Source organism: Octopus bimaculoides, chromosome 2, assembly GCF_046866305.1.
Source record: "Octopus bimaculoides isolate indiv1 chromosome 2, ASM4686630v1, whole genome shotgun sequence".
NCBI lineage: Eukaryota > Metazoa > Mollusca > Cephalopoda > Octopoda > Octopodidae > Octopus > Octopus bimaculoides.
Genome location: NC_142929.1, coordinates 177,817,842 through 177,844,333, shown reverse-complemented (window position 1 = coordinate 177,844,333; position 26,492 = coordinate 177,817,842). Strand labels below are relative to the sequence as shown.

The 26,492-nt window shown below is 36.9% G+C and overlaps 1 protein-coding gene across 13 annotated transcripts in view; it reads left to right on the top strand.

Annotated features, from left to right (window-relative positions):
• The window catches only part of LOC106882686 (vitamin D3 receptor), an 886,520-nt gene that overhangs the window by 428,415 nt on the left and 431,613 nt on the right, over nucleotides 1–26,492 (top strand). Inside the window, exon 1 of one of the 13 annotated variants that reach the window (XM_052965747.2) lies at nucleotides 18,712–19,258. The exons of the other annotated variants lie outside the window; for them this stretch is intronic. The gene's annotated coding sequence lies outside the window, so the exon portion shown is untranslated. Of the gene's footprint in view, nucleotides 1–18,711; nucleotides 19,259–26,492 lie in introns of those variants that run through there. 13 annotated transcript variants of the gene reach the window in all.

The window sequence follows — 26,492 nt, the reverse complement described above, 5'->3', positions numbered from 1 at the left end:
TACATACACGCATACACACTATATACGCACGCATACACACACGCATGCAAAGATAGATAGATAGATAGATAGATAGATATGGCCGAATGGGTAAGAAGTTCGTTTCGCAACCACTACATCCTGGGTTCAATTCCACCGCGTAGCGTATTGGACAAATGTCATTTCCTACCAAAGTGCTACCCAGAAACAGCACAGAAGATTGTCAAGTTGATTGTACCTGTAATTTTAAAAAGTATAAACATGTTACACTCTGTATCACACTGATTCATCTTGTGAATTATGTGAAGGATACACACGTCTGTGGAACGCTCAGCCAGTAACAGGAGCAGGTAAATCAGTGGATTCGAACAATTGAACTGTCATCATTAAACGACGGGTATTCATCATCACTATATATATATAATATATATATATATAATATATATATATATATATATATATATATATATATATGAAAAGGATCAAAGGACTTTCTCGTGCCATAGACTCATTAGGCCGGATTCTGTGGCGCATATATTCCTCACTCCCACTGGACGGGACGCCGGTCTGGCATAGGATTAATCTCTTTTGCTAGCTGAATGAACTGGAGCAAAATGAAATGAAGTGTTTTGCTCAAGAACATAATGCATCGCCCGATCCAGAAATCGAAACTTCTTTGAACTCAAGCTTGAAGTTTCGCCCGATGTCCTATTCAGCCGATGTGGAGGCGCGTGGCTTAGTGGTTAGGGTGTTAGCATCATGATCGTAAGACTGTGGTTTCGATACCTCGACCGAGCGACGCGTTGTGTTCTTGAGCAAAACACTTCATTTCACGTTGCTCCAGTCCACTCAGCTGACAAAAATGAGTAATCATGCGACAGACCGGCGTTCCGTTCAGATGGGGGATATATACGCCATGAAACCAGAGAAAACGGCCCTTATGAGTCAGCATGACTCGAAAAGGTAACTTTACCGATTTGACACACACACATTTGGAATGTAAAACAATGACCGGCTGATAGAAGTAAGCAGAGTATATAACAATATCTGAATTTTTGTTTTAAGATAATTTTTTTTTATTCTCAAATATTCTTGGTTGGAAAATTCGTTGATAATATTAACCGTGGTTATAAGGCGGCGAGCTAGCAGAATCGTTAGTACGCCGGACAAAAAGTTTAGCGGCATTTTGCTCATCTTCACGTTCTGATTTCAAATTCCGTCGAGGTCGACTTTGCCTTTCATCCTTTCGGAGTCAATAAAATAAGTACCAGTTGAGTACTAGGGTCGATGTAATCGACTTACCCTGTCTCCCAAATTGCTGGCCTTGTGCCAAAATTTGAAACCAATAATATCCGTGATTATAATAAGCGTCTTTCATGCACTCACAAACACACATAAATACATGTATGCATACACACACATATTTATTTAGCTTTTTGGGGTTTCGGTCATTGGAGTTCGATTCTGCTTGGGCGCTGTCTTGAAGGATTTTTCGTCGAAAGAATCGACCCCAGTACTTGTTTTTTAAAGCGTGCTTATTCTGTCGGTCCCTTTTGCCGAACAGCTAGATTACAGGGACGTAAACAAACTAATACTAGTTATTAAGCGGTGGTGGGTGACAAACACGAGTATATATGATATATACATATATCTCCTTTTATCTTTTCTTTCAGTCATTAAACTGCGGTCATACTGGGGCACCGCCGTGGGGAATGTTAGTCAAATGATTCGATCCTAGTATATTTTTTAAAGGTTGGTTCTTATTCTGTCTATCTCTTTTAACCAATCGCTGAGTTATGGGGACGTAAACACATCAACATCGGTTGTCAAGCGGTGGTAGGGGACAAACACAGACGCAATTACATGCAGTGGGGTTGAACCCAGAACCACGTGGTTGGAAAGCAGATTTCTTACCACACAGCCACTCCGCCTATATATACGCCGGGCTTCTTTCAGTTTCCGTATATATATATATATATATATATATATATATATATATATATTGTTTCAGTCATTAGACTGTTGCCAGTCGAATACTCTATTTTCTTAAGCCTGGTACTTATTCTATTGGTTCCTTTTTGCCGAACTGCTAAGCTACGGGGACGTAAACACACCAACAGCGCTTGTCAAGTGTTGGTGGTGGACAAATACACACACACGTACATATATATACGACGGACTTCTTTCAGTTTCCGTCTACCAAATCCACTCACAAGGCTTTGGTCGGCCCGAGGCTACATTAGAAGACACTTGCTCAAGGTGCCACGCAGTGGGAGTGAACCCGGAACCTTGTGGTTGGGAAACAAACTCCTTACCGCACTTACCGCACAGTCACTCCATTTAAAATGTTAACTCATAAACGATAAAAAAAAAATGAGGAGAACAAACACACGTAAGTGTACAATGTATGCGAATCTGGAGCAGAAATTCAAGAATTTCAAATGTACAATACAATGATTTCTAATCGTGATATAGGGGAGCCTGTAGTACATTTTCGCTTCCACTTCCCTCCACCATCTAACTATAATGAAAGAAATGTCTAGTGTGAATAAACAGCTCTTTGTAAATGGAAATGTTCAGAAGCAACTCCAAAGACACAGTTTTCGACTACCTTCGCAATACTGTTGAAAACGCAAGTGAGCGTGTGTCACGGGAAAGATGTGTAGCGTGTTGAGAGCGGTCTTTATGAAGATTCGACCACATTAACTAGGATAAACACTGGCAAGCGTGTCTTAGTTTTTATATAGTGACAAATTAACGGCAGCGCGTCCACCTTATGTATGTGTGTCGGAGAGGAAGAGGGAGTTAGAATGAAGGAAGCTACACGGGTTTTATTCCTTACTCTTTCTCTGTCGTATGCACACGCGCACACATTCTCCACCCACACTTTCGTTGCTCTGTTTTCCTACTTTTGATACATCTATCCGCTGACATCTTTCACGACATTGTATGTGACGTCAAGGCGGGTGGTTGTGCTGGTGAAAGTGTTAGTGGTTAGTGTAGCGGTTGCAGTTGTAGTGGTGGCGGCAGCTGCGGTGTTACAGTAGAATTGTGGTGGTCGGAATTGTAGCGAGTTTAGTAGCCATGGTAGTTGTATATATATATATATATAGTATAGTTGTAGCGAGGGTGTTCGTAGTGTTTATGGTAATGTATATTTGTGTAGAGGAAAGCATATAGTTGTTTATAGTGTGAATGTTATGGCTATTGTAATTTTAACCCCAGGTTATCTTTAACCATGCAGACTTCTGATAAAATAAAAATACATTTTTCCTATGACCATGCCGTTTTTATTAGTCTTCAGATACACTGTATCTAGGACCACATGATCCACTGTATCATTTTTTTTTTAATACGGTAGTGAATGAGTGAGGGGTAATTTGACTGCTATTTCTAGCTGGTTGGCGAATACATTGAATATCCGTGGGTCTTACAGATGATAGAATACTATCGATGTAATTTTAATAATGGGGGGAGGGGGTCCTTTTGTTGTTGCTGCTGTGACAACGTAGTTGTAAGGGTTGGCGCTAGCTGTTAGAGGTGGTGGTGGGGGGGGGTAGGAGCATACGATGGGTGTTGTTCTTGTTGCGAATAATCGACGGATGGTGTTGGCGGTATAATAGTAGCGGGCGAAATTTGTACACGAAAGCAATGTGTAGTTGTTTTTGGCTCCATTTTAACCCCGATTGGGCAGAGTTTTATATATGATCAAACATGTTCTCGTTATGGGCATATTTTTTTTTGTTTGTTTGTTTGTTTTTGGCAGGCTAGTATACGTATGGCTACATTATTCAAGTGTGTCCGTAAGATCTTCAGAGTATACTCTACTCACAAGGGAGATTTGGTTGTTATTTCCCGAACGCGTGCGACCTCATAGTGGTTCCCTTGTTGGCTGGAAAGCAATGAGTTGTTGCCCTTTAGCTCCTGTCAACCCTGGTCGAGCGAACACAAGATCACAGCCATTCCAACTATATAACCACTGTGCTTTATTTCTAAGTGCATGGACCCTACAGCCACATTATACAAAGTTCGCTTCAACAAGATGGCAGTACATAGTTTGAATGAGACTTAGCCACTATATTCAGCATATAGGAATAATGGTAGTAGTAGTAGTAGTGGTGGTGGTGGTGGTGGTGGTGGTTATGATGATAGTGATGGTGGTGTTACTCATAATGGTAGTGATGGTGGTGATGGTAGCGGCTGTGATGTCGAGAATGATAATGGTAGTAAGCGGTGTTAGTGGCAATAATAAAAATAAAGTTGGAGATGATAATGATGCTGATGATGATGATGATGATCTGGTGGATGAATTGACCTACATGGATAACGTTTCCGATCGGTAATGTAATTTGAGTGCTTTGTTGGTATTTATTGTTATGGTTATATGCTGTTGTTGGTAATAGTAATAGTACCAATAGTTGTTACAAGCTACTGGTGTTTGTTGTAGAAACTGTAGTAGTTGTGGTAATGAGGGAGTTGGAACAAAACTAATTGTGGGGAGGTATGATGAAGATAACGGCGTGATGGGGTATATATATATATATATATATATATATATATATATATATATATATATACACACATGTCGTATATATCACCATCATCTTTATCAACATTATCATGTGCATGAGTGTCTGTATGTGTGTGCGTGTGTGTGTATATGCGTATATAGTTTGTGTGAGTGTGTGTATACATTCATATGTGTGTGTATATATATATATATACATATATATATATGTGTATATATATATATATATATATATATATATATGTATATATGTATGTATATATATATATATATATATATATATATATATATATGTATATATGTATATATATATATATATATATGTATATATGTATATATATATATATATATATGTATATATGTATATATATATATATATATATATATATATATATATATGTATATATGTATATATATATATATATATATATATATATATATATATATGTATGTATATATATATATATATATATGTATATATATATATATATATATATATATATATATATATATGTATATATATATATATATATATATATATATATATATGTATATATATATATATATATATATATATATATATATATACACACACATTCATATGTGTATACATACACATATATATATATATATATATATATATATATATATATATATATATATATATATATATATAAAACGTGAGAGAATTAGGGGTTGGGGGTTCAACCCACTAAGGGATAGTATCTATCCAGTATACTGCTGGGAGGGTACCCAATTATTGCTACACTAGTGCTATACTAGGTGCAATCAATGGGAGCGGGTAAAAGTGGAGGTTTTACCCAAAATTTGTGTAACAATTAGAAAATGGAGGATAATATGCTGAACCCAACTACTTGCAGACGGTGTATCCCGTTGAATTCATTAATTTAATTCATAGCAAAAGTGACAAAAAAAGGAAGAAAAGAAAAAGAAAGAAAGAACCAAAGCACAGGTGTCTATGGCAGACTATGTTATTTTGCCAACATGGTTTACATATAGAAGTACAAAGTACATAAGGAATTAGAGGATGAACAGAAGTTTAATCTTAGAGCTGTTTTGGCCTAGTTTTAGCAAGCCCCATTCTATGTGAATATTCCTTTCCGGAGTGATTCGGATAGAATGGGGCTTGCTAAAACTAGGCCAAAACAGCTGTAAGATTAAACTTCTGTTCATCCTCTAATTCCTTATGTACTTTGTACTTCTATATGTAAACCAGGTTGGCAAAATAACAGTCTGCCATAGACACCTGTGCTTTGGTTCTTTCTTTCTTTTTCTTTTCTTCCTTTTTTTTTTGTCACTTTTGCTATGAATTAAATTAATGAATTCAACGGGATACACCGTCTGCAAGTAGTTGGGTTCAGCATATTATCCTCCATTTTCTAATTGTTACACACACACACACACACACACACACACACACACACACACATATATATATATATATATATATATATATATATAATACAAATAATATATGAGTATATGCATATATACGTACATGTATGTACATACCTACATCTACATGTATATATAGATGCATATCTGGGTACAGGACGTTGCAAAAAAAAACGTGGACAAAATGATAAACAGAGTACAGAAAACACACAGGCCACATATTGTGTCCATGCTTACATGAGTCGGATGGCATAAAGTTCAATGACTGGATGCCTCTCCTGTAACCAACTCTCACCTGTTTCCAAGCATGGTAATATTTCCCCAGTGGCAGACATAGTTTGGTAGAATATTAGAAATGAATGGCACTGCCTGTATGACGGTGATACTCTTTTACAACAACCATGTACTGTTACACACACACACATGTATCTATATCACTGCATATATTTCACATCATCACCCTAGGGATATGAACTCCAGACCTTTTAACCTCTTCCAGTAGGTCATCTGTTGCACCAAGACCATCTACTTGGTGTAATAGCATTGTGTTGCATCTAGCTCCACAGTGTGTTTGATGCCATGTGACAGTCATAACTGGGAATAGCAATTCAGGTAACAGAGAACAAATGTGGCTGATTTCAAAAGCCAACCACCCAGTTACCTGCACACTATTCCCATCTTGGTAATAAACACATGAAATAATGCGTCATTACTCATGTGGATTCCCAGATCACCATCTGATTGTGACTCCAGGGTTGCAATACCCCTTGGTCTTCTGTTTTCTGATTGCGATCTGTTTGTGGGCCAATAGTAGAGTGCTTGAAATCTTTCATTATTGGACTGCATGTTGTTTTCTTCACTTTTGCATTACACCTTGGTCTTTCCATAGTTTTGTATTATCATCTCAACTGCCTGTCTTACTTTTATGCCATCTGTGTACCTGGTGTGAATGGCTGTCTGTGTGAATGAGGGTATGTCTGAGAAACAATAGTGGTCCCGATACAGTTTCCATGAAGGATTCTTCTAAGAATAGTATTCTCCATGAAGAGAGCACAGCTATCTGCAACTGTCCGAATCCTACCTTTTAAAAAAAGTTGTGCAATCACTCCCCTAGTTTTCCTACTATGTAATATATCCTTCTGTAATCAACTTTATGGAAGGCCTTTGCAGAGTTGAGATATATCACATTCAAATTTAAACGAGAGGGCTGCTGTTTGTGTACCCAGTTATAATGCTGTAGTAGCTGTGTGAGAGAAGCTATCCTGGAGAGAAGCTATGCTGTGTGTCAGTGAGCAAGTAATTTTCTTCTAGGAACTTTGGTCAGTTTCGTTCTGACAGTATTTTCTGTCTCCTCACTGTAATTTTTAGCATCTGCTCTGCTTTCTCTTCTATGGATAGGACTTCTTTTTCATTTGGGGAAGTTTGCCACCTGTAAGAAAGCTTTGGAAGAATGTCTGTAGGGATTTTGTGCATGTCTTTAAAAGAATCCCTGGAAACTCATCAGGGTTCATTGCTGAGTTCAAGTTCATCTTATCAATGGTCGAATATATATATATATATATATATATATATATACACACACACATGCATATATATATGTGTGCGTGCATGAGCATATATACATATGTGTTTATGGTTGTGTGTCTGTATACACATACACACTTATATGTGCATGTAGATTTTCTGAAATAATGTGAAATTTGAATTGCAAGATAAAAATTCAGTTTCAGTAGTCAGCAATACTAACATCCACTTTTAATACTTGGATGGGTTGGCCTGAGTTTATTGAAGCAGATTTTCTATGGCTAGATGCCCTTTGTAACCAACCCTCACCGGTTTCCAAGTAAGTTGATATTTCCCCATAGCTGAGATGAATGGCGATTCACTGTGCTCAAGAAGATCTGTCTATCATGGCTAAAATGAGGTCCTGAAAATATTATGCTTATGCCAGTTCATACTGGGCCCTGCACCCAATCTGTCCATCAAGCATTCCCTCACATCTCTTTTTCCTAACACCCGTCCCTCTGTTACTCTCCTAACTATGGCACTATTCAGCTACTGTAATCATTTGGAAGCAGATGCAGTTTGTATTTTACACCCTGTTAATGCTACCAACTATCTTCTTTTCCTCCTAAAACCACTTCTTTTAAACTCCATCCTTCATTCTCATTATCATCTCTTCCCACACCACGTTCTACTGATCACCCCTTTCCTACACCTTCAGTTAGCTCACCCTCACCTCTAAACTTCATCTTAGATCCACCATACTGCATCTTTAACACCTTTCCTACCTGCTATCATTCTTTATACTCACCCATATCTACCAACAATACTCTCTCCTTCTTTTGTGGTAGGTGTAAGGAAGGGTATCTGATGAGGTAAGGTACATGTTTACCACCCAATGACTTGCATAGCAGTATCATCAAAAATAGCTACAAAAGTTAAAGGAGATGCCTTAGAGAGGAATCAAATTATTGGAACTGGTTATGAAGTTCATGGAGAGAGTCATAGCACATCTGATTCATTTTAGGGTAGACCTAGATGAGGTGCAGTTTGGCTTTATACCTGCAAGAGGTACCAACGATGTAATCGTCCTAGTGAGGCAACTGCAGGAGGAATACCTGGCTTTCAGTGACTTGGAGAAGGCATTTGACAGGGTACCACATACTGTAATCTAGAAATTACTAAGGAAACTAGGTATTATTGAATGGTCTCTGAGGGCTGTACAAACAACATACAAAGATGCAGTAAGTTGGTGTCCATCAGAGCCCAGTCCACAGTCCCTTCCTATTCATCATGGCCCTACAGATCATATTAAAGAGGTTTAAAACTGGCTGACCATGGAAACAGCTAAATATTGATTATCTAGTTCTTGTAGCTGAATCTAGAGGGGAATTAATGAGGAAATTCCAGCCAAGAAAATGAAACCTAGAATTGAGAGATATTAAACTCAGCAAAGACAAAGGTTTCAATAAATAAGAAAGAAGACAGGACCCTAGTATTTTCAGGGAAATGGCCATACTCAATATGCAGAAAAACAGTTGGTATAAATTCGATACACTTTACTCCATGTAAACTATGAACTCATAAGAGATGAAATGAAAACACAGACAGATTAGCAGAGAACATAAGCTTTGTATGTGACAGATGCACCAGAGCAGTACATGCTATGAATATACTGAAATCAGACTCCTTTGAATGCCAAGATGGCTCACAAGAAGTAGCTGATAGCTTTTGTTACCTTAATGTAAGTTACAAGGGTGGTGGTTGCTCTGAAATTATAGCAATTAGAGTAAGAACAGCTTGGAGAAAGTTCAAGGAATCCACTACTACTGTTGGCATTGAAGGTTTTTTTCTCTCTGAGTGGAGGGTTAATTTTTATGATGGTTGTGTTAGAACTGCAGTGTTGCATGGTAATAAGACATGGGTCTTAAATGCAGAGAGGATTTCAGAAGAATAGAAAAAAATGAAATGAACAAACTCTGTTGGATGTGCAATGTAAGTGTGCATGAACAACATAATATTAATTACTGGGAGGAAAACGGGGCATAGGAATTAAGTGTAATCTGCAAAAAAAGAAGACTGTGTTGGCATGGACATGTGATGTGTATGGGTGAGGACAGCCTTAAAAAGAAGTGTCAATCACTTAATGTGAATGAAACTTGCTGAAAAAGGAAACTGGAGAACAGGGGAGTGCAAAGGTTGGCCTAAGGACCCTGAGCTTCATGGAGGAAATGACAAACGACCAGGATGAATGGCATCACATGATTCTTGAGAAACCCCAATCCTTCACCCATTCTCTTCCTCAAATTACCCTCCACCACCTCTCATCTCTCTAACTTGATACTATTTACTTGATACCATTTATTTTCTTGCTCTTCAGAACCATTTCATCTGTTATCCTTTAATACTGTTTTCCCTCCATCCTCCACGCACACTACACTAATCACCAATACCCACCAGTGAGAAATGAAACCATTTCTCTCATCATCACCACCACCATCATTATCATCATTATCATCATCGTTTAACGTCCGCTTTCCATACTAGCATGGGTTGGACAATTTAACTGAGGACTGGCAAACCAGATGGCTACACCAGGCTCCAATCTGATTCGGCAGAGCTTCTACAGCTGGATGCCCTTCCTAATGCCAACCATTCAGAGAGTGTAGTGGGTGCTTTTACGTGCCACCGGCACGAAGGCCAGTCGGGCGGAACTGGCAACGGCCACGCTCTAAATGGTGTACTTTACATGCCACCTGCACAGGAGCCAATTCAGCGGCACTGGCAACGATCTCGCCCAAATGACTTTTCACGTGCCACCGGCACAAGTGCCAGGAACGTGACGCTCTCAGTCCCAATCATGTCATCTCTCCATCAGCCTTCACCTGTCTACTCTGTCATCATTGTGTCCTGCTGTTTCCTACTGCAACCTCCAACCACATGCATCATTGGTCATCTCCCACCCCTTATCCACAATTCACTACTTCCAGCCTTCAACCCTACCCAATCATTAGTTATTGCCTACCTCTTTTCCCCTCACCCATTCCTCCCATCTCTTGCCAAAACGCCACCCACTTTCCCACGCTCCTAATTCCTGTATCCCTACTCACTTCATACCTTGAGGGGCCACCTGGACACCACATCACCATTATTTACTCTTTTTCCAGCTCCACATGGTTATTCCACCCTCTCTTCTACCTGTGAGTAGCCATGTAGCTCTGCTTCAGTCTCCTTGCAAAAGTCTCTCCCACTTTAAGATTAATAGCCTTGCAGGCAGCCTGGTGACCTCACTAGTGCTGGTGACATGGAAAATGCACCTAGTTTATAGTGTAAAGTGGTTGGTGTTAGGAAAGGCATCCAGTTGTAGAAACCATGCTAGAGCTGACACTGGAGCCTGGTGCAACCCTTACACCCTATTGGAATTGGATCCTGTTAAACAATCCAACCCATGCCAACATGGACGTTAAATGATGCTATATATATATATATATATATATATATATATATATATATATATATATATATATATATATATATATATATATATATATATATATATATATATATATATATATATATATATATATATATATATATATATATATATATATATATATATATATATATATATATATATATATATATATATATATATATATATATATATATATATATATATATATATATATATATATATATATATATATATATATATATATATATAGGCGCAGGAGTGGCTGTGTGGTAAGTAGCTCTGTGTAATGCCTTTATGGCAATTTAAAAGAAATAAAGTAGCTTGCTTACAAACCACATGGTTCTGGGTTCAGTCCCACTGCGTGTCACCTTGGGCAAGTGTCTTCTACTATAGACTCAGGCCGACGAAAGCCTTGTGAGTGGATTTGGTAGACGGAAACTGAAAGAAGCCCGTCATATATATATATATATATATATATATAATGTGTGTCTGTGTTTGTCCTCCCCAACATCGCTTGACAACTGATGCTGATGTGCTTACGTGCCTATAACTTAGCGGTTCGGCAAAAGAGGCCAATAGAATAAGTACTAGGCTTACAATGAATAAGTCATGGGGTCGATTTGCTCGACTAAATGCGGTGCTCCAGCATGGCCGCAGTCAAATGACTGAAACAAATAAAAGAATATATATATTTAATACATATGTATATATGTAATTTCTATGTGATGTATAAAATATGTTTAACGATATATGCATATACGTGTTTCTCTCTCTCTTTCTCTTTATATATATATATATATATATATATATATATATATATATAAATATATCTTTATATATATATATATATATATATATATATATATAAATATATCTTTATATATATATATATATATATAAATATATCTTTATATATATATATATATATATATATATATAGCTATATGCATGTGTATACATGGCTATATACTTTTTACGTCTACATGTATATATTTGTGTATATTGATATATTTACATGTCTTTATGTATGTGTGTGCATATATATGTATATGTTTATTGTTATGTATATATACATTCATATCCATATATATACCTATTTGCAATATATAAAATAGTGTACATTTAAACACAAGAGAAACTGCCTTCAACAGGCAGTTTTACACGCTAGAAGTAGTCAAATTGCTCTTAGATGTGGTTTTGGTCGTTTTAACTACTTCTTCTAGCGTGTAAAACTGCCTGTTGAAGGCAGTTTCTCTTATGTTTAAATGTACACTATTTTATATTGAGAATATGTTGTCTATTGACTTTTTATACATGCTGGGCCACTGGTGGTGAAGTTTCTAGAGGGGCTCGCTACCCTATATTTTACGTATTTGCAATATGTATTTATATACACGCATATATATATATATATATATATATATATATATAGATAGATAGATAGATAGATAGATAGATAGATAGATAGATAGATAGATGTGTGTGTGTGTGTATGTATGTATATACACATCCTTATATGTATATTTGTATGTGTGTGTGCTTGTTGTTATTGATTGAGTGATTAATTGATCGGTTGATTACAAGTTCGATCGACTGATTAATTTATGGTGTAGCAGTTGTTGAACCTTTGGTCTGCAGTGATGGAGATGAAAAAGGGTGTGTGTTCATAGCAATGACCTGACGTTTTTTTTTACTTTTGTGTACATGCAAATCTAGTTCTACTTCATAAATTTGTTACTATTTTAAAGACTTGTGTGAGGCAATTCTAAGTATGTTCTTAAACATGACAATCGTTCGACCACATATAGGGTACCTATACATTGTTTATCTTAACTTTTACTTTTATTTTCCTGTGAATCTTAACTATTGGTGGAAGGAAGGACTAGTTGCTGAATGAGAGAATTAATAATAGACGTTATTGTCAGGAATGTAACCAGCAAGCGAATGCAAACCCCAGTCTTATTTGTTGACGCAGCAATCCACTATTAATTGAATAAGTGTTTCTGAACTTTTTTTTTCTTTTTCTTTTTGAAACAAATTTCGAACCTCAACTCCTTTAATCTGCACCTCTTCTCCACCCATCCACGTCATACCACTGCAACCCAAATTCTTAGCTTTGCAAATAAATATAACAAAACGGCTCACGTGCGTCCCGCCGACCGAACCCCTTCAGCCCACGCTTCACTTCACCTCCTTCTCCTACAATTCTAGCATCATTTTTTCGCCCCTTCCTTTCTTCAGTTGCCCCTTCTCCCTTCTATACCTTGATGTTACACTGCGATATTCATCCTTTTTTCCCCCTCTTTTTACACACTCAAGCATACTCACATATAAACACATCCCACGCGAGCGATGAAACAACAGAAACGAACCATAGTGGACGACAGCAGTGCAACAACAATGCCAACATCTGTATTTTGCCACGAGGCCAAAACGATTACAAGCATTACAATATTGGAATTTTGTTTCCAACTCATTTTATATTTTTACTTACAATTCAAAAAAAATATATATTTTCTTGTATAGTCTTAAACCGTGATTAAAGTGACCTTTGGGCCAAAAGCGTTCTAACCATGACCATCAATTTTATGTTCAGGCATAGTATATTTATTTTTTGCGGTTTTTAGTTACGGCTTTTTAAATCATAAGGGTGTGCAATTTTGCCTAGGTAGATAAAATATAAATGTCAGTCAATATGCCCTTTCTAAAATTCTGAAACTGTGTGTGTTTTGTAGGAGATATGGCTGCTCTTTCTAGCAATTCCAACAGCCACTGAGAACCTCGTTGCCTCAGATTAACATTTGAATAGACAATATTCCAAGTATTCTATTTTTACCGATCCTCACTCTCACTTCGCGTTCGATATCATAACAGTATAACAAAATAGTTCGGCACTGTACTACCACCTTGTTGCATCAACTGATTTTCCTGCATAGACCCAAAACTTCATATTTGAAGCTTTGTGCCCATTCAATAACACTATACCACAATTATTTTTATCAAACCCCTGTAAGGGCGAAAGACGTTGTCGCTCGCTGTATAATTTGAACTCAGAACTCAGTGGGGACTAAATGAATAATTGTAAAGCTTTTAATATCACTATCCTTCCGCCACCCTATTTTCCTACTGCTAATAACAACACATTAATGTGATAATGGGTTTCTTCTAGGATGTTGTGATGTCGATGCTTTTATAAAAGTGTTTAGAGGCATAGGTGAAGCGAGATTACTCCGACTAGGAATCGAAACTAACTCGTGTTATCCACTTTGTCCTTGTAATACCCCCTCATTCGCCGCTCTTGTGGCAAGTAAAGAAATTATACTTTTATCTATAATACCCCTTTCATCCGTCATCGATGGCAGACTTGGTTGAATTGTTAGTGTCGGACAAAATGTTTTGAGCTATATTTCATCAGGCTGTTTTCATTCTGAGTTTAAAATACCACCGATGTCAACTTCGTCTTTCATTCCCCGGGATTGATAAAACAAGTACTGAGTCGACTGCATCGACTACTTCCTCAACCCCACGAAACTGCTGGCCTTGTACCTAAATCAGAAACGTTCAAGGGCAGTAGACGACAGAATCAGTAGAGTGCTAGATAAAATGCCTTGCAGTATTGAGTTACATCACTGAACGTTCTGAGTTCACTTCTCATCAGTGTCAACTTTGCCTTTCGGTTCCCTGAACCTGGGTAAGTAAGTGCTTGCGCTTAATTTAATCGACTGCCCACCTCCCTCCAACCTCCAGATTTACGGCCTTGTACCTAAAATAGATATTGTTATGGTTGGTGCTGTACGAGTTGTTCTTGATGTAAGACCAGTTACAGTCGTTGTAAGAGCCACATCAATAACACACGTGAGACTAAAAAACGAACATAAATAAATGCAAGTCTTGTATGTCAAGGTTGCTTTCTTCATTGTAGTTAATGTATCAGTGCGTGTGTGTATAAGACTCATATGTAGTATGTACAAATATATGCATACTTATATTTATATAGACATGTAGATACATAAATTCATACATATGTAGCTAATTATGTCTATGTGCATATGCTTTTGTTTGTATATGTATGTATACATGCATATAGATGTGCTTTATGTGTGTATAATATGTAATACACACACTGTCCACGGATTCTCGCCGAGCTGAAGAAACGGTTAGTGAAGTATTAAACCTTCCAATACCCACAATAAAATTGTTATTCCATATATTATTGTGTTCTCCTTTTCTTCTTTCGATGTAGTAGTACTCTATACTATATCTACTACACTCTCCTTGTGTATTTGTAAACGTTCTCGTCCCCTAAAGAAAAAAATGAAGAGAAAAAAGCGATACAAGATGCATCTGGTAGATAGAAAAAAGCTTAATTCTTCTGTACACTATGCACACTAGACTAGACAAACTTATGTGATGTTATCTCTCGGTCTCTTAACCGTAACAACAATTTTGATTATTCGATCGACATTCCAACCTTGACCATCTCGTCTTCTTGCGTATTAGCACTACTATACCTAGAATACCGTAGGTAGCAAGTCGAACGAGCGCGTAGAAGTGGCTTCTACAGGGGTGAAACTATAAACCTACCCAGACTGCCATTCTCCTTCTCCATACGATTGGTGTATCTGGAACAAATACATTTTATGGGTCACACCCAGTCGTTCAGCTGGCTCGTGGTTCTGAGCATGCTCATCAGAACTATTATAGTAAGAACGAGTTTTGTTTCTTCGTGATAACAAGCTGGGTATCTCCCACCACTCAGATCCCGTAATGAAAACCATTTCTCCTGTAAAACCCAGTTGTCCGAGATAAACTGATCTTGCATCCGTAAAAGATTTAATGAAATTCATAGTGTATAATACGGGGAGAACCTTTTTGATGAACGTACACAAACCTATCCCAATATGCTAATTTTGCAATCATTTGCACGACTTCTCTCACTGTTTCATCCCTACTCTTTTGACACTCCGCAATCCCCCTTGGTAAATAGTTCAAAAGTGCAAGTTTGCCGCTAAGAAAACTCTAAAATACCATTTCCTACCTTCATTTCGTCCCAAACAAACACAACACGCTGATTAATGCCAACAACATCGACACATTATGAGAAAGCTAGCAAAAACTCTTCCCCTCAAACAAGGGATCCCCTCTGTTATCGTTCGATTTTCTAGAAATAACAGCCAAATATCTGTAATGTAAACACAAAGCCTGAAATTTGAGGGTGATGATGTTAGTCGTGACCATTCACACCAGTGACTTGTATTTTATTGTCATAAGTTCAAAGAGCTTAGTAAGATGTGGTCTGCTGTCCTACACTTTTATTAACTGTCCTAGGTGCCTTTTTCATCGCGAGCAAACACACTTTGTCGGTACTCCCCCTTTTCTCGCTCGACCCAACGGAGCATCAGAGATAAAACAGCTAGAGGAGAGAAGGCAGTCGGGCAACTACTTACTTCCAGCTGAGTAGACTAGAACATTAAATGATATTCCTTGCTCATGGATACACTGCGCTGCTCGATCTAGGAATTAAACCCGCGTCCTTATTGAGCCAACACTCTAACCACTTGGCCACGCACCTGTGTGTGTGTGTGTGTGTATGTGTGTGTGTGTGACCGGGTGGTTAAGAAGTTCGTTTCGCAACATGTTCTCGGGTTCGATCTATAGGTTTGAGTCAGCCCATACCTAATACGTGAAATATTAACAGAAACTGAATAAAAAGTGCTCAGGTGGATTGTCTGAAATTTAAAGTTACCTCCTTATTACATTGTTACACCGATTCTCTCCGAGAATTGCACTTAGGTTACACCAATCTGTGGAATGTTCTTCTATTTTCCAGGAGCAGGTAATTCTGTTTATCGAATAACTGAATCCTCATCGTCGCGCGACAGGTATTCTCTCTACATACGTGTATGTGTGAATAGCAAAAACGATCATTAAAAATTTGACAACCTTCTGTTATTTAGGTCACTAAATGAACCGTTGTCAATGACAATCTTTATCCCAGTCATTGTTGTTGGTCCCGAAATTAGCGGTAATAAAAATACTAAGACCAAAAATATGAGAATGCTAGTATATATGCATAAAAACATCAGCGTGAAGGTTTGTTACTGTTTAAAATGATTTCCTTTCCTCTAAATCATTTTACTAATATAGTACTACATTTAACACTATATAAATATATTTGTACATGGTGTTATGCAGGGACTTTTGGCTGCTGGCGAGAAATTTTTCAATGAAACCTGTTCAGAGATATATTTATTGATCTATCAGACGTGACACACACATGACTACTCCATAAACTCAGTCTCCAGCGACGTTAATGTATTGATACTAATAATTTTTACCTTTGGCACAAGGTCACATTTTGGGGAACGGAGTAGTCGACTTAATCCTTCCATCACCTGACAGGTATACAAATTTATCGACCTCAGAAGATGAAAGGTTATGACGACCTCGTCCATAAAGGGATGAACTAATACAGAACAAGGCATCTTGTCTGCTACGCTACTTTCATAATCTTAATAATAATTCTTTCTAGTTTTGGTACAAGACTTGCAATTTTGAGGGCTGTAGAAAGTACATGATTGTTACTTTTTTTTCATCGACCACGAAAGGATGAAAGGCAAAGTTGACTTCGACGGGATTTGAGCCCAGAACGTAAAAAACCCAGAAGAAATACCTCTAAGCATTTTGTCCGACACGTTAACGATTTTTCCAGCTTGCCGCCTTCCTAATAATTATAATTCCTTTTAATTTTGCCTCCTGGAGAACAATTTTGAGGAGAGGGGGAAGTCGATTACATCCACCCCAGCCCTCTTACTATATTTTATCGACTCCGATCAAAGGCAAAGTTGACCTCGGTTGAATTTTTTGCCTTTCAGTAGTAATAATAGAGATAATAATAATAATAATAATAATCTTTTCTTTTATATAGTATTTGAGTTGAGTTGTGTTTCACGACTCTAAGAAAGGTGAAAGGAAATTTTAAACTGGTCGGGATGTGAACTCAAGTACCTTAACCCTAAACTGTCTACGCTTTCATAAACAAGCCTCATATTATGTAATGGATAGTTTAGAATTAGGTCACGGTTTTTCCTATGTATGTACGTTTTTAATATGTATGTTTCTAATTTATGTAATTAAAATGTCGACCGAGCTACACGTGTTCATAAATTTGCACTTTGCTCTGAAGTAAACATATTTACTATGTAAGTCAATAGACGAAAGAAAAAAGTGCTTACAAAAAATACAAAGAGGTGGGAAACACCGTAAAACGGTGAGCCGTCATTATTTGGTATCTAATGTAAATCTGTTCCATTTTCAAAGATACACATTGTAATTAGGACTGAGGCTTTTGCAGTTTCGTTTTGTTTTAAAATTCGTCCCTTCTATCTTCCTCATTTATATTCATTTTACACACGCATGCACACGCGCACACAGCCCTCCTGCATTATGTCACATGTGTATGTAATATGTGAACATCTATTTCGATATATTTTTGTGTGTAATATATATGTATATATATATATATATATATTCCGCCGAGGTCGATTTTGCCTTTCATCCTTTCAGGGTGATTAAATAAGAACCAGTTATGCACTGGTGTTGATGTAATCGACTTAATCCCTTTGTCCTTGTTTGTCCCCTCTATGTTTAGCCCCCTGTGGGCAATAAAGAAATATATATATATATATATATATGTATATATATGTGTGTGTGTGTGTGATACATGCGTAATGTTTGTTTGTCTGTCAGTGGTTTCAACCATTTTTACTTATAGACCCCATTGATTCATGTTTTACTCGGGTGGCCTCCCATAGCCATTAAATGTGTAAAAAGTACTATCGTATATTTATAATTGAATATAAGGAATTGAATAAAAACACCGTTTAAAGTCTATTGTAGAAGTATAAGCAATTTACTATACATAAATTGTAACATGTTAATATGGACCCCCTAGGGTCACCTGGATCCTGGTTGTGAACCAGTGGTGTATGTTGTATGTACAGAGAAAGAGAGAGACAGACAGAAAGCGAGCGAGCGAGCGAGCGAGAGAGAGAGAGAGAGAGAGAGAGAGAGAGATACATGCATATGTTATAGATATATATAAGTACGAGTATGTTAACCATTTCATGTTGCTGTTAAGTTAAAAGTACAACCGGGTGTATGTATATCTATGTGAAAGTATGAGTGGGTGTGTTTCAGTTATGTCAAAAGGAAAAAGACAGAAAGAAAACCGAAACTAGTGCAATTTATGCAACGAGGTTATTGCATACTACGTAATAGTCAGCCTACTATTGCACCACTTAGTATTAGCAGCAGCAACAAAGGTACAACTGCAGCAGCTGAATGAAAAAAGAAAAGTAATAACGTCTATTAATATTTTCAACTCTACGCACGCGCGCTTGTGTGTCTGTTTCTGTGACAAGGAGATATCGTCGTAATAGCTCGGTGTGTGTGTGTGTGCGTGTGGTGCATATTGTTTAGATTACACGATTATTTCTCGTCAATGTTTCTTGCTTTCGTTTTTTTTACATTTATGACATTTTCATCGAAGTATTTTCCCATTCCTGTTTTACTTTTAATAGGTTAACTATTACAAATGCTGCTTTGCGAGTAGGCGCCCTCTCTCTCTCCTTTTCTCTATTCTCTCTCTCCTTTTCTCTATTCTCTCTCTTTCTCTGACACACACTTCCTTTCCTGAATCGAGGTTTATCTTAACGTGTAGAATAGTTAACTGTGCTAACCTGCACTTTTATATTACGTTAATACTACTACATAGGCTTCTTTACTCCTCCTCTCTTCTCTCATTCTCTCTTTCTGTGTCTCTCTCTATTAGCATATATATATGTGTGTATGTGAAAAAGTGTTTGGTATATATGTATGTATGAGAATATATATGTGTGTTTATGTATATATATATATATATATATATATATATATATATATATATATATATATATATAAACGTGTTATATAAGTATAAGACAAGGTATAAATAACGGCCATTACATTTTATTGTAGTAAATTTAACTTACAGCTGTTTCCGGTAATCATAATAGGCTCTTTCATTGTTTTACTCAATCTGCCCATTATCTCTCTATCTATTTATCTATCTATCTATCTATCTATCTATCTATCTATCTATCTATCTATCTATCTATCTATCTATCTATCTATCTATCTATCTATCTATCTATCTATATATATATATATATATATATATATATATATATAGTTAAAAAAAACAATAACAAAAAAAACAACAAAGTGAGGACGTGATATGGATAGTATTATTGGACGCTCAGGAAAGGAAAGAGAGAGTAGTCACAAAGGACATTTATCCACGATACACTGGTTTGCTATATTAAATTTTGAAGAGGTAATCCTTCCAAGAATATAATATATAGAACATCGTATCGTAAAATACCAAACATTTTATTGAGCTAGAAAACCGAAATATCTAACGGATACAAATTAATTTATTAATTAATCAACATATTCACATACAGTTGTTCCATTTCACAAACAATGTATATAGGTGTGTGTGTGTATGTGTCTGTGTATTTATGTATGTATTTCAGTCAGAGGGGGTGACCATGCTGGGGCATTGCCATTAGTGTGATTGCTTTTTCCTTATCTCAAACTGATTTCCAAGCCGTCTCTCTGGAATTGATTCTGGTGAAGTAGTGAGTGAGATAAGGAAGCCCTTCTTTGCGTTTCTTGCTGTGATGTAGTAGGTTCAATTGGTATCTCAGATAAAAAATTTGTCTGGTTTTTGAGCATGTCCACATATACACCTAATTGATTTCTGAGAGTTTTTTTTTTTAAGCAAGGGATTGAAAAGTGGGTTCTTGAACCTTATTCCAGATGGAGAGGATGGGATTTTTGCTACTATGCAGTGACATATAGTTCAGTGATTAGTATAGCAGGTCCTTCCAGAATCTTCCACATATACAGAGTCCACTCAAAAAATGTACACACATTTCGAGAAAGGAAAAATCTGTATAAATATTCAACTTGTATGTACCGGTCTTGTTGTACTCACTCTGTTATTATCAGGTGATACTTTTGTATTGTCAGCCAAGTAACATCATAGTTGTGGCAGATACTGGTGTCATGCAAATGGCCTTTGTGCCCATGTCACATAAAAGTAGCCTACTAGCTTGCTAGACCTGGTCAAACCATCCAACCCATGCCAGCATGGACAGTAGACGCTAAATGATGATGATGACGATAGTTTTATCCGCTGGATGTGTAATGTCAGTGTGCATGCACAACAGAGTGGAAGCGCCATGAGAGAAAAGTTGGACATAAGAAGCATCAAATGTGGTGTGCAAGAGAGATGACTGCATTGGTATGATCATGTGTTACGTATGGATGAGGACAGCTGTGTGAGGAAGTGCCACTCCCTAACTCTAGAAGGAACCTCTGGAAGAGGTAGACCCAGGAAGTTAAGGGATGAGATGGTGAAGCATGACCTTCAAACGTTGGGCCTCACAGAAGCAATGTCAGGAGATAGAGACCTTTGGAGATATGCTGTGATTGAGAAGACCCAGCAACTAAAGTGAGATCGCAGCCATGGCTCATACCAGTGTTGCATGTCCGGCCTGTTTAGAAGTACCCTTGATGCATTGGGTGATATGATATGCTTGAGAAGACCTGTTGAGTCATGTAAAACCAAAATCGCTGCTGTAGCCAGTGCCCCTTGACTGGCTCCCATTCCAGTGACATGTAAAATGCATCTTCCAAATGTAGTCAATGCCAGTGTTGCCTGACTGGCTCCTGTGCCTGTGGCACGTAAAAATCACCATCCAAACATATATACATATGTCTCTGTACAAATGTATATATACTTATATACATCAATATCATCCTTTACTCTCCACATAGAAGATGTATGTTAAATGATCATGAGGATATATATATATATATATATATATATATATATATATATATATATATATATATATATATATATATATATATATATAAAATAAGGGATATCCATTTTCTATTGCAATGTCTTTGTATATATATGTGCGTTTCATCATCATCATCATCATTCAATGTCCACTTTCCATGCTGGCATGGGTTAGATGACTTGACACAAGCTGGCAAGACCAGGGGCTGCACCAGGTTCCATAATATATTTTGGCTTGGTTTCTACAGCTGGATGTCTTTCCTAATGCCAACCATTTGACAGGGTGTGCAAGATGCTTTTCATATGAAACCAACAATAGGAAGGTCATGTAGATTACAAAACTAAGCTCCCATTGAACTGAGTAGGACCACAGTAGAGACGGGAAGCTGTTTTATGCTAGGTGATGAGAAGTTAGAGTATCAAAAGAAACAGCTGAAAGAGGTTTCATGGTATTTGAGTGGCATATAGTAATTCACTTTACATAAGAGTATTCAATCAGTTGGGAGTAATCAAAGTGAAGGTGGAGGAGAGATAAGCATGGTAAGATGGTAGCCTGAGCTTTCAAGCTACAAGGTGAATAAGAGAGTACAGAAGAACAGGAAGGGTGGTAATAGACGTTAGAAGAGTGTATGGAAAATGTTGTTCCTTTTTCCATTGTATTTGTTTACTGTTGGCCAGAATGTTCAACGGAAAAGAATTATTGAGAATTTTGCTTAAGTCTTTCAATACCAACCCGGACGAAACTGCCTCTGGCTCTGTAGTACAAATGTCTTGTTTTTATAAGTTTTGAGTTAAAATCTTCCACCAAACCTTAGCCACAATTTATGTTTCTAACACTAGCTTAATGATAACTTAGTTATTTTGCTAAATTCTTTTGTTATATTTAAAGTAATTGAAAGAAACACAGAACACCTCAACAGAAATACGGTAACGAAAGGGTTAAGTTGTATATTCCCATCAGCCAAGATGAGATGACTGATGACTGCGAGTCACTTGACTGTCCAATTCCTACAATAAATTTCTACTCTAGAAATAATCTATGCTGAGTGTTGTCTATCTTAGAGGTTGTAGCATAATTATAACCTTCTACCTCATGTGTGTGTGTGTGTATGTGTATATATCATTATTATTATTATTAAGGTGACAAGCTGGTAGAATTGTTAGCATGCCAGACAAAATATCACTAAGCATTTTGTCCCAATCTACATTCTGAGTTCGAATGCCTGTTATCCTTTTGGTGTTGATAAAATAAGTACCAGTCGGATACTAGAGTCAATGTAATTGACGTACCTTATTCCCCAATATTGCTGGCCTTTTTGTCAAAATTTGAAACCATTATTATTATTATTATTATTATTATTATTATTATTATTATTATTATTATTATTAAGGTGACAAGCTGGCAGTTCATTTTCAGAGTTCTTTCATCACATTCTGTAACCTCTTTCAGAAACTTTTGGTCCCTTGTGTCACCTCTTGTCCCTCATTTCTCCTTGTGTCTCGTCTTGACAGGTTAAAAGAAGGCACAAGGAGCAGAAAGTTGCTGAAGATGTCACAAACTGTGTAATGAAAGAGCTCTGACACATGAGCTAATAATAATAATAATTATAATGTGAAGATCAAATATATCGTGTGTGTGTTTAATTGGTAAAAAATGACCACCTACAAATATAACACACACACACACACACACATTTCAAGTGATGGGCCTCATGGAGGCAATGACTGATGACCGAGACATTTGGCAATATGCTGTGCTTGAGAAGAAGACCCATCAAGCCAAGTGATAGTGTAATTGTAGCAGATATTGGTGTTATGCAAGTGGCACATTAAAGCACCCATTACACTTTTCGTGTGGTTAGCATTAAGAAGGGCATCCAACTGTAGAAACCATGCCAAATCAGACTGGAGTCTGGTGCAGCCCCTCTGCTTACCAGCCCTGATCAAACTGTCTAACTCATGCCAGCATGGACAATGGACGTTAAGTGATGATGATAATATTTGTATATCTATATACATTCACATATATGTACATATATACCTCTATATATGATATATATATATGCACAAGGAGTGGCTGTATGGTAAGAAACTTGCTTCCCTACCACATGGTTCTGGGTTCAGTCCCACTGCATGGCACCTTGGACAGATATCTTCCACTATAGCATTGGGCTGACCAAAGCCTTGTGAGTAGATTTGGTAGATGGAACCCGAAAAAATGCCTGTTATATATATATATATATATATATATATATATATGCGCAAGCCAAGTAAGATCGTTGCCAGTGCCCCTGGACTGGTTCTTGTGCGGGTGGCACATGAGATGCACCATTTTGAGCGTGGCCGTTGCCAGTACCGCCTGACTGGCTCCTGTAGGATTTTCGAGCGAGATCGTTGCCAGTGCCCCTGGACTGGCTTGTGCGGGTGGCACATAAAAGACACCATTTCGAGCGTGGCCGTTTTCGTGCGGGTGACACGTAAAAGCACCCACTACACTCTCTGAGTGGTTGGCGTTAGGAAGGGCATCCAGCTGTAGAAACTCTGCCAAATCAGACTGGAGCCTGGTGTTGCCATCCGGTTTCACCAGTCCTCAGTCAAATCGTCCAACCCATGCTAGCATGGAAAGCGGACGTTAAACGATGATGATGATGATGATATATATATATATATATATATATATATATATATATATATAATGTTGGTGTGTTTATGTCCCTGTAACTTAGCAGTTCAACAAAGGAGAACAATAGAATAAGTACTAGGCTTACAAAGAATAAATTCTGGGATTGATATTTTCGATTTAAAGGTGGTGCTTCAGCATGGCTGCAATCAAATGACTGAAACAAGTAAAAGAATATAAAAGAATATATATATACATATATGTATACATATATATGCACACACTGTATGCGTACATATGTTTACACATTCTCACATGTACTCATTCACACTCACATATATAGTTTAAGGAATTATGCATATGTAAGAATGTTATCTGAAACATAACTCAACAAACATCTTCAGGTTAGTGAAAAGGTGAAATAGTATATTCAAAAGTGCAGTTAAGCTGTACTTTAGTATGCTTAATATAAATTGTAATGTTCCTCTCTAAAATATATTACCTGTAGTGGTAACTACCCACTGTGTCAAGATCCTCTAGTTGCAGAATCTCACCAAGAAATGTTGCTTTGCTATAATACTGTTGTAAAGAAAAATGAGACGGGTAGCTAAGTGGAATAATATCTCTCTCTGTTATTTTCTCTTTGTCTGTCTATCCCTCTATATATCTATTGACCTATCTACCTCACTGTTTACTGTAAGTTGAGTGTGGCATCTAGTGCTGTTGCTAACATTACCAAAGCCTTCATTTTGTGTCTAGTATACTGTTAAATAGGGTGTTTGTTATTGTTGTCCTCATGTGTGATTCTTACTATATCCAGGTTCATCTGAGATCTTAGTATTTACAACACAATGTTTGAATTTGTAGGCATTTATTTTATGTAGATAGCTTGTGTTTTGGAAGATGCTTTTGAAGAGCTGTGTTTCTTTGAATTCTAAGCTATTGCAGTATCTTACCTTGAGACAAAACTCTTGGCACCATGCCAAGGCATCTTGTTTAATGATTTTCATAACTCCTAGTCCACAAAGTCCCTCTAATATTTTCCAAATATGAATTACTGCTCGTTTGTTACTAAATATATTTTTCTTCTTTGATCCAGTTGGTCTTAACCTTTCAATTCACTTCCAGTAATTCAACTGCTGCACTGAGGCAATATTCTCAGTGTAGGACTTTGAAATTTTTCTTTTCAGTAGTGAACTTGACACAATGAGAGGATCATAGCGAAGAGCAACAATCCAAATAACTGAAAAAAAAAAAAAATCTTTTATAGGATCAGCATGACTTGTTCACAAGCTCCATCTTACCAGTTTTTTCACACACTTTTACCACCTAAAATGGCGCATCATTTTTCATTATGATTCCCAGTTCTTGCACATATAACGACGGGTTTGCCATTTTTCCTGGCTGCAGAAAATGCACTTAGTATAACCTATAAAGTGGTTGGTGTAAGGAAGGGACATCTATCTTTGAGAAAACAAACCAGATGTTTAAATGTGAGATGATGACTTTGAATGATTCTGGTTAGCTATCTAAATGTAAGACTGAATTCTTGTGGGTTATATTGCCACCTATAATGTAATCCAGATACATTGATTAAGTAAATACCTTGTAATATAATGAATTGAAATCTGGACTTAAATTTAACCATTTCTAAACATTTTAACAATGAAAATAAATGTTAAAATTTTGGAAAATATTTTCTTTTCCTTTAATACCTTAGTGAGTCTATAAATAAACTGTGAATAACAGTTTTTATAGTGAAGTTTAATGGCAGTGTGGTCTAAGTGCTAAGCTGCTGAAAACATGGTTATGAGTTCAAATCTTAATTTTACTATAGTTATTGTGTTGTAGCATTGGTTAAGTAACATAACATTTTATTTGACTGCTGAAGTAAGTTAGACCATTTCTATTTCACAGTTGTGTAGTTATCATCACTAAATAGGATATTAAACTACAAAAACTGACAGTTGCTGGGGAATATGTAAATGTAGGTATGGTTGAGTATTACATAAATTTGCAAAAAAAAAAAAAAATGAAGTACATCCTGCCCATT